Source organism: Pristiophorus japonicus, chromosome 6 (genome assembly GCF_044704955.1).
Source record: "Pristiophorus japonicus isolate sPriJap1 chromosome 6, sPriJap1.hap1, whole genome shotgun sequence".
Lineage (NCBI taxonomy): Eukaryota > Metazoa > Chordata > Chondrichthyes > Pristiophoridae > Pristiophorus > Pristiophorus japonicus.
In genome coordinates, this window is record NC_091982.1 from 33,800,227 (window position 1) to 33,818,041 (window position 17,815).

The following is a 17,815-nucleotide window of genomic DNA, read 5'->3' on the forward strand; positions in this document are numbered from 1 at the left end:
ATGGGTAGTACTTCAACAACACCCCATACTCAAAACTGTCCTGAACACACTAGAAAAATGGAAAAGCGTAGATGGCTCGTACGGCATCGCAGCAATTGCCATTAAAGAAGGCATGCTGTTCAGGGAGGAGCAATGGGTAGTACTTCAACAACACCGGAGAGAATTCCTCCAGCTGGCCCACGAGGGTCCAGGAACAGGACGCCCCGGACCTAAGACCAATTGGCAACGAGTGGAACAGGCAGGGTGGTGGCCTGTCCTCAGGGAAGACGTCCGAGAGTTCTGTGCTAGCTGTCTGGTGTGCGCGGCCAACAACCCCGACCCCCAGAAAAGAAATGTGTCGATGGGACATATCAGGAGGGTAGAGGGACCCTGGCAGTCGATCCAAATCGATTACATCGGGCCCCTACCCACTGTCCAGGGAGGCTACAAGTACTGCCTAGTGTTGGTTGATGTATTCACCAAATGGGTGGAAGCCTTCCCATGCCGAACAGCCACTACCCTGGGAACAGCCAGGAATCTGGTCAGAGAAGTGTTCTCCTGATGGGGACTACCACAATACGTGGAGTCCGACCAAGGGAGTCACTTCACCGGGCAGGTGCTGCAGGAGGCCCTTAAGGTGCTCGGCATCAAAGGAAAATGGCATGTCGCCCACAACCCGCAGTCATCCGGGCCTGTGGAGCATTTAAACTGCACCATCAAAGAAAGGCTGCGCAAATAGACAGGGGACTCACCCAAGGGGTGGGTAGAGGTCCTATCACTGGTCCTAATGGGGAGCTGGGCCGCCCAGTCAAAGAGCACGGGGTACTCCCCATACGAGCTCGTGACCAGCCGAGCCATGCGAACCCCCACCCATGTGTTAGCCCCGGTACTCACGGAAGGTCAGCTTAGGGAAGCGAGCCGGGACAGCTTTGTCAGGAATCTGTTTGAACACCTTAAACAGATTCACTGGCAGGCTGCTAACCACATGGGAAAACAGCATCGGAGCAGCCGACTACTGCTAGAACCCCGCAAGCATCACGAATGGGAGATAGGGGACCAGGTCATGGTAAGGAACTACGCTAGAGTAGGGGTCTTTGAATCACTGTACATGGGACCGTACCACATTGTCGACAAGGCAAACCCCATGGTCGATGCCATAAAATTGCCCCGCCGTACAAAGTGGTCCCACATAAATCAGTGCACACTTAGCAGCAGCTAAACGTAAGGGACAGCCAAAAACAGTGAACCGTGCTAAAGATAGGGACCCCCAGCCAGCAGCCCCCGACTGTGGAATTCCCATAGGGGATGTGGCAGACCCACAGACTGCACCTAGCGGGGCGGTGGACTGTGTTACTGGAGGAGCTGTCCCCCCAATCATTTCGGATTCGAACGCACCCCCAGTAGCCAGAGTCTTAAGAAGGACTCCCCGCACACCACGACCAAAGGCACCGTGGTCACCAGCGCCCCAATTTAAATGGTGCAGCCCCAGGAAAGGACCAGCTGCGAAAGGGCTCCTAAGGTCAGAGACCAGCCCGCGAGCAGGGACACCCAGCTGGGCAATGAGGGACCCCCAGAAGAGATAGCGGTGGACCAGCCACCAAGTGGGAGTCCCCAGCCCGTAGCCCTCGACCAGGCAGAACCCCCAGGGGACGAAACAAACCGGGCAGCCACCCCCAAAGGAGAGGTGTGCTGCAGCACCGGAGGGGACGTTTCCCCAATAGTGTGGGACTCAAACCCACCTCCGGTCAGGACACTCCGGGTCCTGCGGTACAGGCCGATCTACTATCAGCCCCATTGGACATCCAGAGGCCAGAGATGGAAGGCAAAAGGCAGGAATTAACCTGGCCACCTGGAGACGGTTGGCAGGTGTACATATATAGTACAATATGAATTTAAGAATGTCTAGTGAGTAATTTAGAGTAGTGTAAGATTCGTCTATGTAGTGATAGTGATATATATATTAGTTACTGGGGTAAGGAAAAGAATCTACCTGTGCAGCTATTAAAAGAGGCACAGACTGGGTAATACCCGGGAGTAAGAAGAATCTTCCGGTATAACTATTAAGGGAAGCACTGGTGAGATAACAAGCAAAACGGCTGTGAGATAAAAGTTAGAAGCAGACATCAGTCCACAAGGAACTGAATAAGACAGCCAGTCGATTGAAGACTATACTATGTCTGAAAGGAAGAGAGCCCAAATTGGAACTTGGTCATTTTTGTCAAGCCAGAGAGCTTTCTCTGGGCTAGACAATCTGTTTTATGTGCCCCTACAGGAAGGAGAACAGTATGAAAAGGGCCCTGTTCTTGCTCGCCTGGATAAGGATGAGCAGCGGCGGCCGAGGAGACGTGGAAGAATCCCTCATTTATGGGTGCTCAGGAGAGGGAGCACCGATCGTGACTGCAGGGGGCGGCACATCGGGTGTGGAAGAACTCACCGTTTACGCCCACGAGGGAAGGTGGTCAGAGTGGCTGGGATCTAATTCTACTCGCTACTCCAGCCAGGAAGGTTTTACCTACGGGAAGGCCTCAGTTCCATGCCCCCGGATACGGATCATCGCTGCCCGAGTCAGTGTTACAGAGGTAAAACGTGTATGTTTGACTTGCAAAGGAAAGGTTCCTCTGGGAAGATGGTGGTGGCTCAGAAAACTCAGCAAGGACGCATGGGACCAGGAATCGGACTGGGAAAGACTCGGTAATGATACGTACCGCACCATCACGGGGACACGGGGAGCAGTAAAAGTGGATTGGTAGAAATGGTGGGAATCCGAACAAGGAATTTATGTTTGCATGTGGGGATCAGAGAATATTTATCCCGCAGGCATATCAATCGCCTTCGCCAGGCAATGGCAAGATGAAGGGGAAGGGATGGGGTGGGATTCCAGCCTACACGGGTGAGCGGTCCCGCACTCCCCACTCCCAATTAACGCCACCGAACTAAGAGCACACATTAAGAAACCCCTGCCCACAACCCTGCCAATACGCACAATAAGAGAAAGGTGTCCTACCACCACCAAGGGACCTGGGAACGGATTAGTATTAGTACCGACCAAAAAGGTGTTATACCAGGGAGTACATTATGCAGTAGCTTCAGTAATTTTAAACCTTACAGAGGTACACCTACCTGCATGGTGCCCAAAGGAAACAGAGCTGCTATACCAGGCCCTACTTAGAGAAATATTCAAGAAATTTTATGAGTTAGACTTTGGAAATGTAGATAAAGCGGACCTATACACCCTAAACGCTAGGGACACCATGGGCTCAGGGAGACCAAGAAGGGGAATCATAAACAACGTTTTTACTGCCTACAATACAGGATCCTCTGAAATAAATAGCTTAGATGACATAGAACTGAAAACACAGATAAACGGTTTAAAGAACCAATTGAGGAAAATCCTGAAACAAGAGAACACAGAAATAGGCTCAGAACTACATGAGGTCCAGGCTATGACTGTCCATTTAAAAGAAATAGTGGCTGAGCTGGAAAAACATGCACAGACAGTGAATGCACTTATACGGGAGGATAGAAATGCTTCGAACCAGGCTGCACAGAACGAGGTGTGCGTACTGTATGGGGCATGGTTGTTGGGCGAGGGCCGCAACAACCTGGAGGATTTAAAACAAGGTTTAGTCCCCTCCTGGATCAGTAACAAGCACTTTGCAGCTCTCCACCTATAAAGCAATTCACTAAGCCCATGCCAGCTCCGCCTAGCCTTTGAAGCCTACCCTGTCCCAGTAGACTGTGGGTATTCTAACCACACCATTATGGGAATAGTACTAAGGATGCCAGTCATGGGTGGGACAACCCGACCCGCACTGGTATACTGGGTGGAAAACATTGGAGTTATTTCGGGAGGTGCACACATTCGTTTCACAGCGGTCCCACCCTATGTCATAAAGTGGGAGCACGCTGTAACGGGTACTGACCTGTCCGGGTGCCGGAGCCGAGGTGCACACGTAATATTGTGTCCCCAGTACTTGAGTGCCCATTCAAAGTCACAGTGTGGGTTTAAAGCTGCTGGCGCACAGCCTATTAACTGCACCATGGAGGTAATGGCGCAAGATCACGTCCCTCCACAGGTAGCATACATAGGGTGTGGGATATATTGTGTCACCACCAGTGTGTCCCACTATCAACATGGACACTTCTGGTGTCCGGGGAGTGACAGCAGTTTTTGCTTTAAACCTGAGGCATCAGTTCAAGTGGCCCAGGAACGGATTTTCCCCATTCCTGAACCCTCCACTGTCCACCTCACTGTGAAGGAAAACATTACAAATCTGCAGGATTATGTTGTACATTTTAACTATGCAATTCCCCCTCTACCCGAACATCTTACCACTCTGCTAAAAGCTGTAATTATCTCACAAAAACACTTCTACACTCTAGAATAGAAAACCATTGAGATAGGGAGAAGGATTCTCGGGATCACAATTCCGCCTTGGTGGGACCTTTTCAGAAATATAGAATCCCAGTCTGGATCCGAATCGCTTCCCACACTTTAGTTATTATTCTTTACTTATGGTGTCTCATTTGCCGGGTGAAACACAGAGGCCGTCGGGTCAGGCACCAAAGGGTGCTGTACACTCCTTGGCCGAACTTGGGAATCGCGCAGGAAGGGGTGACACCATGCTACCATGGTTAATTTGTGTTTGATTTTACCTGCTGTAAAACGCAAATATCGAGTGTTGTAAGAGCGTTACTTAAGAATCTGTTTAACTATGTACCTTTTATTTTTTTTACTGTATTTAAAGTTATTTTACGGTGAAAACAGAGTAAAGGAGGGGCATCGGACCCCCTCTATACTGTAACCGAATTGTAGTGATTGTATTCACCTGTAAATTGCATTGCATTTCAAAGGGGTATGCACGTTAATGTTTAGCTAGTATAAATGCGGGGAAGGTTGACTCTTGGGATTAGGAATTTTGCTGACCTTGCTTGACACTCAAGTGTGTAGAGTGTCACAGGGGGGACTGAAAGGTCAAAATTCATGGGAACACTCCCAGTGTTTGGGCTCATTGGAAAGGAAATTTAATTTGGAACTATTTATCAGAAAGTTTGAAATCCTAAAGTGCTTATGGAAGAAACTACAAACTTTAATCGAATTTTGGACTTTTACAAGACAAATTCAAGTCTGTGGGCGGACCTAAGGAACTAAAGGAGCCAACTTGATTATTGGAACTGTCTGGGTGTTGGGACTAAAGTAAATTGTCTGGAGAAATGTATATTAAAAACCTTTCTCCACAAGAGACATTAACAACAATAACTCAGAGATGGCCAGCCATCAAACTGAACCGAGAAAAGCCATCTTCAGCATGAATAAGAACAAAGGGCCCACTACATCCTGTATGCGAAAACCAAGCACAAAAGGACATTGCGATTACCAAGCTAATATTTCCATCAGGAAACAGATTTAGAAGAGCAACCCACACAAGACATATTAACTTTTAACGAGCCTGCCAAAATATTACCAAGAAATGTCAAGCCCACCAAATTTAAACAAAGAATTCTGGACTGATTTGGCGCGAAGATTAGGACAACTCAAACCGTATAACTGGCCACCTGTTTTAACAAAGGGTATGTCATACTACGCCTGTGCCATACTGCGACTATGCCATCAAGAAGGGAGAGAAACCAACGTGACAGTTGAAAACCAACTTCTCCAGCCTCGAAGTCCTGAAGTCAAAAGGAAGGAAGAATATCACCATCGCGGCAGCAACCGACCATAGCCAACGTGGCACCACCAAAACCACCGCGATCGACCAAACTCAAAATAAAACTCCAACAGAAAGAAACTGAAGAATCGAAAATTTCCACTCTACAAGCTGTTCCTGAGCTACCAACGGGTAAAACATTACCTAAAGAACTGTAAAAACCTACTTCTAACGAAAGAAAACGGGTACTTATCCCACAAATCCAAAACGCATCTTACCGCATCAGCGGATTCAACCCAACTGAAGATTGTGCAGTAAGAAGTCTCCTCTGATGTTCGGGGTATGGCGAGCAGAACCTACAGAATTCAACGAACCCCGAAATCACGAACTACCACTAACTGACCAGAAAGGATTGGTAATCTTAGTCCCTGCCTGCCCTGGAGCCTATCCTAGCTAGGATTAGGTACTGGGAGGTGGGAGGTGTAATTTTTACTGTAACCCCCTTTGAATGTGTAATGTATTGTTCTTTATTAGAGTGATTATAAGTTTGACATTGTACTTTCTTGTCTGTAATAAAATCAAAGTTCTTTTGCACCAAACCAGTGGTCTTTTACACTTTATCACATCCCCCAAATAAATCCAGAGTCTAGAACCCAAGGGAGTGGGAGCGATTCGAACCGCTCAAGTAGGTCAGAGGTGAACCTGACCCCCGGGACCACCCCTTACAACGGTGGCCAGGACAGCCACTCAATGCCTACAAAAGTGGAACGAGATGATGCGGCTAGTGAGGGTATCTTAAATTTGAACCGTCAACCTGCTAAGCTTTGAGCTCAATGTGCACTCTTTGTTCAATGTAATGTTTTGGCATCCATGCTCTACATGGGTGAGGTTAGATGCAAGGTTTTCATTTGAAGCCTCACCCACTACAAGGGTCTGCATGCGCTGTTAACCTTGCTACTTGGTTCTGCAGACCCATCCCTGATGTTGTGAACTCCTCAGTCTTCATATGCGTCTCGGAGATTGTAGTCTCCCCATTACTGTTGCCACAGCAAATCCACGCAGCGAATGGAAGTTACATCGAACTGTGAAGACTCTGATACAGTTACATCTACTAAACTATGTAAGGCACTTGGGACATACTGACAAAAGGGCTCTAACACAGATGTTCTCTTTAATCTCATGGGTCAAGCTCACCCACAACCGTAGGGAGATGCGGACTGCAGGAGGGGACACTGAACTCCAGGACCTGACTCCGCTCGAGGAATGCGTCTCAGCCCTGATGGGTGTTCAAGTTGGTGCCATGGCGTTGGATGAGGCCGAGCCCCCTGGGGACAGTGACGGTATGTTGAGATCCTTTGCAGCATCCGGCAGGCTACTTAGGCCTGACTACACAATTCTTCAGCTCGATCCATGACACTGCCATTCTTGAATACGTTTGCAGCTCTTGGCCTCCTCCCCTGTAGGTAATCACTCTTCTCTGGCTTTCAGATGATGACTCAGATGGCCAGGGGTCTGCACATCAGTCTTCCACTGCGGGTGATGGTGGAGAGGACGAGGAGACGGGGGACACCTCTCTGGATGTAACAGAGGATCCGTGTCCTCACAGAGCGGGGCCAGCAGCTTTTTGTCAGTAGGCATGGTTGGGGAGATGGAGTTGGATGATGCTCTGGGACCCAGTGGCCTGCAACAATGCTACGAGGGAGGGGAAATCAGGGGGCCAGTTACCCAGAGGGTGAGTGCGCACCTGAGTGATGCTCAGCAGCACTCTGACGATGAGGCTGATTTGGAGGATCTCGCAAGACAGTCATTGCAGATGTACAGCGATCAGCTGGGTGTTTTGTCAAGGGTGCCCCTGAATGTCGATGCACTTACTTTGAGCGTGGTGAAAGCCGCCTCAATGATTGCATTTGTGTCTCAGCAGCCCATCAAGCCCATCCTTGGGAGATACCAATGGATGCTTCAAGTGACGATGGGGTACCAGACATGGTGGCATGAGCTATGGCTGATGTGGCAGTAGCCATTAAGCACGAGGCAGACGCTATGGTAGGCCTGCAGTCTGTCATGTTATCAGTGCATGGTGGCATCAATCAGCTCCATGGTGTGCTGCAGTCGCAGTCTGCCCTGATGTAGAGCCAACTTGAATCCACGCAGGCACGGACCGCTGCCATTGTGTCTGGGGCCGCATCAGTTGCACGGGGAACTAACATTGGTGAAGCACGACAGCAATCTGTGCTTAGCCAGATAGTTCCAAATGCTGAGGCTCTGCCCCAAATGAGTAGCAGTGTATCGGGCCTGTTGGAACATGATGTCCTCTCTCAGAACGACATCATTCCACCCTTGCCCCTGCCGCTCTCTGCAACCCATCCACCACAGAGTGCTTCCGTCCATGCTGAGGTGGTGCAGTCTGCACCGGGCCCTCCAGGGCCCGAGCTGGTACAGAATGTCCTGCTAGGCCATCAGCTGTGACAACAGTAGGCCTGGGAGAAAGGAAGGGTTGGGAAAGCACTGAGAATGAGCCGGTAAATATGTGTGAGCTAGTGGCTAGAAATGGTGACCTTGCTCGAATGTGAACTAATGTAAATAGTTGCAGTTGGACGAGCCAGTAAAGAATTGTGTGATGCTGGCCAGAGATGCTATCCTTGTTCCATGATGAAGTAATGTGAATAGTTGCACTTGGATGTGGGTGATAATGTTTCAAGGGGACTGGTTTCAATTATTGTTTGCTGTGGATGATGGTGTGCTTTAGTGCTTCATTATAGCACACTATGGTGCTTTCGATAAATAAAAATTTGTTTCATTTGTCACAATCTTGTCTTGCCGTTTTTAAGCATGGAGGCTTGGAGGGTGAGCCGTGATGTCTTCAGCTCATGGCCAGGTGAATAGGCTGGCCAGGTGAGACGGGGTCTGCAATGCCAGATGCGTACAATCGATGGCCCCATGGGGAAGCACGTTATCCTGGCGAATTACCGGGAGTGCTCATCCAGGTCTTCCCTGGGCATGCTGAACTTGATCTAGTCCGTTCGTTTGCTGTAGAGAGCCTCGGTAACCTGCCGAATGCAGCGATGTACTGCAAACTGTGAGGTATTGCATATGTCGCCTACAGGAGACTGGAAACCACTGGAAGGAGCCGATGGCATAGAAGTTCAGGGCTGCTGTCACTGACAGCGAGGTCCTGGTGCCGATGTTAGCTGCCAGGTATGTCTGTAGGAGGTGGCGCAGCTTCGTCACCACCGCTTTGTGGAACCTCAGCCTTCTTAGGCACTGGTCCTCAGATGCCTCAAGGTTATAATAATGAGTACGGTAAACCCTGCGGCTGTACAACCTCCTGCCCCGCCGTCTGGGGTCTCTCCTCTGGCGAGCATCCACATTTGCCATAAGCCGGCTCTGCCGCTGGCACCTTAGAAGTCGTCGCTGCAGGACGATGTGGTGTCCGATCACTGTCCCCGTGGCTTTGCAGAGGTAAAAGCGATATGCTAGTTCCAAATGTATCCGATGGCGAAGGCAACAATGTTTCCGAGATGCTAGTGCTGAAGCTTAGGATTCAGTAGTTGCAGGACGGCAGCGCCTTTGAGCTGTGCGATCAACCAACGCAGCACCGACCGCGAAATCTGTGGGCCGGCTGCAACTGCCCGTAAATAACGGCCCAGATTCATCTCCCCGCCTTGTGCACACCAACGTTTTCAGGCGTCATCGCTGCCAGCCGTTAAGTGAGGCGGCCAAAGTGAATTTGGCAAGACCGGTGCCAAGGAGGTGTCGCACGCGTACTGACGTCAGGACTTCCATGGAGGTAGTCAGCGGGGCGGCAAATCTTTATGCCCTTGAAAAAGGACAACCAAATTTCCCATCAGGCGGCACCCCCCGCCTAACGCCACCGGCCAACCGTTTACGCCCCGTTGCCGCCTCACTTAGGCGGTATCAGCTGGCGATAGCAACTGAATTTCAACCCCTAAATGTTTCCCTAGCTGAGATCAGCGAACTGAGCACAGACTGGAGATAAAACCTGGCACTTTCTGCTTTGTATGACTCAGCACTATGCTGGACGGTGGTCTGCTTAATCTACTAAACAGCTGCTAGTGTCACCATAGACAGGACAATTCCATCCAATTAATTTTTATAGAAATTATGGAAGCGATGCAAGTAGTAGAACCAGCTGTGCTTTTCTAACTTCCAATGAGAGTGGCAAATTGCATTCAATTGTCTTGCAATGTGTAAATTGTGCAGTAGATTAGTTCTTTACCCAACTTATTTTTTTAAATCTCAACAAAATCTGAATCAATGGCAGCCTGCTCTCCTTCCAGCCCCACAATGAAGCCTTCTTTTTGTGTTTATGTTTGAAATACTGCAGAGTGGTACTACGTTTCAACCAGGCGGGCGGGAAGTGAAAAAAGCTTCATGCATTTGACTAAATAATAATTAATGCAGCCAACCTACATTGGTGGTTCAGCATAAAATCTATTTCAGAATCCTTCCAGCTAGATAATTTACCGGTGCATTGCTGTGAAAAGATGTAAACGCTACACTGTGATGAAGAAATTTCCATTTCATTCGCTGTTAAATCTGTTCTAGAAACTCAACAGTGGCAATCCAACTACACTCAAATTGGGACCATTAAAAATCTATTTGACTTCATAATATTGATTTTACGAACAATATTGTCAATGTCAGCTGTGGCTAGTGGGTAGCACTCTCTAGGTGGATGGGGGAGGTGGCCCCGGGGAGTTGCTCTCTAGGCAGCTCCTCTGCTGGACAACTATATCCCCGGCCATCTATTGCCATCCTATGTTAAGTCATCCTATGATAAGTCCGACTGCGGTAATTACAGAAGAATCTCCCTGCTGTCGGCCATTAGGGAAAGTCATCGCAAGAATCCTCCTCAATCGTCTTCTCCCTGTGCCTGAAGAGCTCCTCCCAGAGTCGCAATGCGGATTCTGTCCACTAAGGGGTACAACGGACATGATCTTCACCGCGCAACAAATGCAAGAGAAAATCAGGGAAGGACATCAACCCTTGTACATGGCCTTCTTTGACACTGTCAACCGTGAAGGACTATGGAGCGTCTTCCTCCGTTTCGGCTGCCCCCAAACTTTGTTACCATCCTCTGCCTGCTCCATAACGACATGCAAGCCGTGATCCTGACCAACGAAGCCACCACAGACCCAATCCACATCCGGACTGGGGTCTAGCAGGGCTGCGTCATCACACCAACGCTCTTCTCAATCTTCCTTGCTGCAATGCTCCATCTCACTCTCAATAAGCTCCCCACTGGAGTGGAACTAAACTATAGAACAAATGGGAACTTGTTCAACCTTCGTCGCCTCCAGGCTAGATCCAAGGTCGTCCCATCCTCTGTTATCAGTCTACAGTAAGCGGACGACGTTTGCATCTGTGCACACTCAGAGGCTGAACTCCAAGCCATCGTCAACACCTTCACCGAGGCATACAAAAGCATGGGCCTTACACCAAACATCCGTACGACAAAAATCCTCCACCAGCCTGACCCCGCCACACAACACTGTCCCCCCGGTCATCAAAATCTATGGCGCAGCCTTGGACAACATGGACCATTTTCCATACCTCGAGAACCTATTATCAGCAAGGGCAGATATCGATGACGAGATGCAGCACCGCCTCCAGTGTGCCAGCACAGCCTTCGGTCGCCTGAGGAAGACTGTGATTGAAGACCAGGACCTCAAATCTGACACCAAGTTTATGGTCTACAGCGTTATGGTAGTGATACCTGCCATCCTGTATGGCTCAGAGACGTGGATTATATACAGCAGACACCGCAAATCGCTGGAGAAGTACCACCAATGCTGCCTCTGCAAGATTCTGCAAATCCACTGGGAGGACAGACGCATCAACGTCAGTGTTCTCATTCAGGCCAACATCCCCAGCATTGAAGCACTGACCACACTTGACCAGCTCCGCTGGACGGGCCACATCATCTGCATGCCCGACACGAGACTCCCAAAGCAAGCGCTCTACTCAGAGCTCCGACATGGCAAATGAGCCCCAGGTGGGCAGAGGAAACACTTCAAGGACACCCTCAGAGCCCCCTTGGTAAAGTGTAACATCCCCACCGGAACCTGGGTACCTCTGGCCCAAGACCACCCAAAGTGGAGGAAGAGCATCCAGGAGGGCACAGAGCACCTCGACTCTTATCGCCAAGAGCATGAGGAAATCAAGCGCAGGCAGCGGAAGGAATGTGCGGCAAACCTGGCTCCCCACCCACCCTTTCCTTCAACCACTGTCTGCCCCACCTGTGACAGAGACTGTACAGCCACCTGAGAACTCACTTTTAGAGTGGAAGCAAGTCTTCCTCGATTTCGAGGGACTGCCTATGATGATGATGACTCTCGAGGTCGGAGGGGTTATGTGAGCAGGTGCTGCTGATTACCGCAGGAGTTGGAGTGAGGTTGTAAAAAGTTGGAAGTGGGATTTTTTTTGTTTTAAATTTTAGGGCCTTTTGGTGCATAAACATCAGCCAGATGGCTGCTGAGGGGACTGGAATGCTGGGCCCCTTAGAGGACAATGCTCCCAGGATTAATTTAACCAGGGAAAAAAATGTTTTGAGAAAGGAAAATAAAAGGCCCAAAGATTTGGGCCGGGACCCCAGGAGGTTTGGAAAAGAAAACATGGTCATGGTTCACTGCCAGGATGAGATACGAGCTTGGGATATCATCCAGGCATGACATGAGGAATGCGATGAGGGAGGTTGCTTTGCTTGCTGACCAAAGCCGAATGTTGGATTCGAGGTGATGGTCAGTGGCCGAGAGGAGATGGATAGACTTTTACTGAGCCTGAAGGTTGGTGAGAAGTACGTGGATATATCTCTGCTGTATTCTGAAGAGATGGTGGTGGTCATTCTTAAATCTGATGGTTTATGTTAAAGACGATGTGCTGATAAAAAAGTTGGAGTCGTGGGACATTAAACTTTGTTCAATAATAAAGAGGAGATACTATCCTGGAACGCGGGTAGCCAATGGAACCCATTATGTAAAAGTACGGTTCCCAGAGGGGTTGAAGTCATTACCCTACAGCATGAAATTTGAGACAATGGAAGGAGTGCAGTATTTCTGGGTACTACATGATAACCAGGCGAAGGTTTGTTATTACTGTCTTGGACATGACCATAACTGTGGTGAGTTTGGACACATCACTCGGAACTGCAAGGCAGTTTGTCACAAATGCTGTGAGTGTGAGGCAGATATTAGCCTCTTAAGCAACGAGGAGATGGGAGAAGGAGCAGGAGGTGTGAATGGAATGGCCAGAAGAGCGGAGCAGGCGGAGGACACAGCCGCGAATGGAATGAGGAAAGAGCGCAAGAAGAAGCAGAAAATTGTGGAGCAGAAAACAGGATAGTGATGGTGGAAAACACAGCAAGTACGGTGGAAAAAGACAAGGTCAGCGAAGGACATCACGGGTTAAGGACAGAGTCGAGCCATAATATCAGGTGTCTGTGGGGGGAGCGGAGGCAGGAGTGGGGTGCTGGGTAAGTGTAAGTACTCCAAAGAGAGAGGGGGAGTCGTACATCGCGGTGAGCAGGAGTGGGAAAGACAAGGAGAGGGTGCAATAGGCAGGAGCCTTAAAGGGGCAGCAGGATTGGAGCAGGGAGACAAAGACGCGAAAAGGGAGCAAGGTGGCTGGAGACACACCATTGTCCCAGGGAGAGAAGAAATGGGGAGCAAGGGTGGGCGGTGGAGATGAGGCCACAGAAAGTGGCACTGTTGGAGAAACCATGTTAGCAGGAAGACTCTCTAAGGGAGATTATGTATCTGATGGAGAACAAGAACAGGAGATTACAGAACAGCTCGAGAGTGAGGAGTCAGAGGAGGATAAAGACATGGAATTGGGAGGTTGGATAGCATCATGTGGAAAGGGAAAGGTTAGTGAGGGGCAGAAGAAGGGAGAAGGGGCAACCTCTCGGCCTAAATTTAATGTAAGGAAGAGGATGAAACTGCAGGGAAAGTTCAAACAGGAGGCGAAAAAGAGCCGGAGGCTACAGGAGAAAGCAACATCTGCCCAAAAATTTGGGAAGGACCATGAGAGGAGGAAAGGGCCTGCGATTAAATGATGGGGGGATTATTAGGCACACTTCTTTTATTAGGAGCAATTATTACATTATTCTCGCTCAATATGAACGGACTGAGGGGGGAGAAGAAATTGCAGCAGTTGTTGCAGTGCTTTAAAGGCACTGACGTGTTGTGCCTGTAAGAAACCTTTTGGGATGAGGATATCCTAGAAAGAGTTCAGAAGGGAGACATCTTTGCATGTTGCGCGAATAATAACCATAGCGGGGTGGCTGTTTTAATGAGTTTGTCCATAAAAGAGAACATTGCCTTGGTTGACAAGGACACTGAGGGAAAATTTTTATAGCTAAAGGTCCAAATGGATTAATTGAATTGTGATCTCTTTAATGTCTATGCGCCGAATGAACTTTGCAAGCGGTGTGAGTTTTTTCGGTGGTTATTCACAGAAGTGGCAGAGGCAGAAAACCCTTGTATATTGGGGGATTTTAACGTATTTTTTAAAATCTCTGATGGACATTTCAGCCCAGATAATCTTTAAGGATGATAACTCCAGAGGGATAATTGTAAAAATGATGGCAAATTTATATTTGAGAGGCTTATGGAGGAATCGGAACCCCATAAAAGAGAGTTATCTGGAAGAGGTTGTGTGAGTGATGTTTTAAAATGGAGCTGAATAGAACTTGCGTTAATGCGGTAAGGGTTAAGTTCTGAGGTGATGGAGATCTATTATAAAAAGGTATTTTTTAGTGACCACTCAGCTTTGGTTCTTAAAATTAGGAACAGCAGAGTTAAGATCGGTCCAGGGGTGTGGATTTTAAACAATCAGTACCTGAAAGAAATTACTTATAAAGAAGGGATTTTAAATATAATAAAGAATGCTCAGAAGGAAACTTTATTCTTGAAAGAAAAAAGAGTTTCAAATATGAAATTAAAGTTTTATCGGAGTGTTATGAGAAAGAAAGAGCAACAGCTAACCCGCGTCAAGATGAGAATAAACAGAAGGTTTACAGATATCTGTAAAGCAGTTGGTGGAGGAAATAAGGGGGAGGTTTTAAAGGAAGAGTGGGAATTCTTGCAAGCTGAATAATGCAAGGGGGCCATTCCCCACGCAAAGGCTAAAGATGCTTTGGAGGAAAAAAGATGCACTGGATATTTTCTAGAGCAAGAGAAGTTGTGACAAAGGTTATTATTAATTGGAGAGTTGAAGGTTGGGGAAAAGGTCATTAATGAAAGTGGGGAGATTATGGAGCTGGCTAGTAGCTTTTTATCAAGAGTTATATACAAAAGAAGACATTTCCAAATTGAAGATGGAGAAGGTTAGTGCTTTTATTGAAGAGGGTTTAAAGGAGGATGTGCACAAAGAAGTAGGATTAATGGAAATAAAAGTAACCATAAGTGGAATGAAGGGAAATAAAAGCCCAGGGTCCGATGGACTAAGTGCAGAATTTTATAAAGAATTTTTAGAGATTTTAAGTCCATTGGTTTTTAAGGAGATTAAAACTGAGGGAAGTATGGCACCATCTATGAGATATCATAAGCTTAGGTTATAAAAATAAAGGGGATAGAAAGAATCTGAAGAATTGGAGGCCCATTCAATTATTAAATGTGGTTTATAAGATGAATAATGGTTATAGCAAATCGTATGGTGATACCACAGATAGTTTCACCCTCTCGGTCCTATGGAGTTGTAGGTCGGGACATCGCTGACTCCATGGTCTCAATCCAAGGTGCGATAGAGGTCATGGAAGAGAGTGGGAGGGAAGCTTATGTGCCAAAGATAGATCAAGTCAAAGCCTTTGATAGCGTCTCTCATGAGTTTTTATTGATGGTTTTTGAAGCATTTGGTTTTGGAAAAAATTTCATCGAGTGGATAAGGATTTTTTATTCAAACATATTTAGCTGTGTTAAATGTAATGGTTTTTTATCCAAGTATTTTCCAATAGAGAAATCAGTGAGACAGGGTTGTCCCCATTGTTGTACGCATTGGTAGCAGAACCATTAGGTTACATGATGCGAAAGGAACAAGGCATAATCGGGATTGCGGTTCCCAGTTCCGGGCAGGTATCGGTGATACACCAATATGCAGATGACACGACCTTAACGTTGAGAGATGGGAAGTCAGTAAGGAAAGCTATGGGAGTAGTGGAGGAGTATTGTAGAGCTTCAGGAGCCAGAGTTAATTATAGCAAGTCCCAATGCCTGGTTATGGGAAGAAGTAGGGGGGAGTGGTTCAAGGGAAGCCCCTTTAAGTTAGTGGAGGTTTTAGAAGTTCTGGGGGTGCACATGGGGTGCAAGAAAGATAGGGATGAAGTGGATTGATTAAATTGGGAACCGAAGATTATGAAAATGTAAAAGATTTTGGGAAGATGGGAAAGAAGGTGGTTGAAAGTGCAAGGAAGTGTGACAGTGGTGTCAGCTCTCCTGCTATCTAAACTATGGTACTTATTGACGGTGGAGGATATTCCTGAGTGGGCGGAAAAGTCCATCCGAGAGGCTTGTGTGAGGCTTTTATGGGAAGGAAAACCAGCCTTGGTTGCTTATAATACCATTGTTGGACAGCGAAATCAGGAAGGACTCAATTTCCCAGATATTGATTTGAAGAAAAAAGGCTTTAGAATTAAATGGGTGTAGCGATTTCTTCAGAAGTTGAATACAAGTTTTTGAAAGAGTTGTTTACAGCATTTTTTTAAAATTAAGTGGGATGAGAGGACAGGGAATAGTTTATATGGAATGCAACAAGATGTTTTTGAAATCGATTAAACCTCTCCCTAGGTTTTATAAGGGGGTTGTAGAGACTTGGGCCCAATTTTTTTAAAGTGTGCAGTTTATGCCCAAAGATGCTGAGGAATTTTTAGAACAGTCCTTATTTTTGAACACGTGGATCAACATTGAAGGAGAGGTATTATTTAATCAAGCTTTTATAAAAGCTGATATTATAAATGTGAACGATGTATATTATATGATGTAATTCCAGGTTGGCTGCCGGAAGCGGTAGTGAGGGACATGGTTTGGGAGGAGGATCAGGAGGTAGAGGAAAAAACAATTATTATCATGTATGAGAAGAAATGGATGGAAGACATAAATACGCAAATCTCCAAAGGAGGGATAACGCGTCCCGCTTTTCCAAATTTTCTGCTGGAGAAAGGGGAGGAGTTGGTCCAATTTGACAACTGTAATACTTGAGATTTCTATGGGTTATTTAGAGAATGGAGATTCCAAATACCTGCTGGTCAGGAGTTTTGTCAGAATATATACCCACAGCTGGACTTCAACAGGATTTGGAAGGGAGTGTGGGCGAATTTTAAATTTCCAGAGTGGGTTGAACTAGATTTCAAATTGACTCATAACCGGATTTTTACCATGGTAGTCTTATGTAAGATTGGGCGAGTAGAGATGGCAACTTGCTCAGTGTGTGGGACGCGGGATGAGACTCTGTCCCATTTGCTGGTGTTATGTCCGCAGTTAAAGGATTTTAAGTACTATGTTCGACAGTTGTGTGAGGTTTTCGTGCTGGGTGAGGACCGAAGAGCAAGAATGGGAATCCCGTGGGATTGAATTTTGAGATGGGGATTGCTGGAGAATCTGCCCGAGGCTAGCGGAGCGGCAATTAATTTAATGTTCAGTTTGGTTAGATTTGTGATTGTGCAAAGAAGGAATACTTTGTTTTTTAAGGGGAGGGGAATAAACTTAAAAGATTATTTTAAATATAAGCTAAAAGATCATTATAAGGCTCTGAGGATGATTTATTCAGAAAATAATTTTAAGATAGTATTTTATGATCAATTTGTCAAGTACAATATATTATATGTTACAGGAGACAAATTAAACTTCAGGTTTTAATGTTAATATGTATTGGAGGAATGGTTGTGCAGAGGGGTGACATGGATTTGTATGATACAATGAAATGATCACGATGTTGTTAATGTTCAATAAATATTAATTTTTTTTAAAGTGGGTAGCACACTTGCCTCTGAGTCAGAAGGTTGTGGGTTCAAGTCCGACTCCAGGGACTTGAGCACAAAAAATCTAGCTGACACTCCAGTGCAGTGCTGAGGGAGTGCTGCACTGTCGGAGGTGCTGTCTTTTGGATGAGACATTAAACTGAGGCCCCGTCTACTCTCTCAAGTGGACTCAAAAGATCCCATCGCACTATTTTGA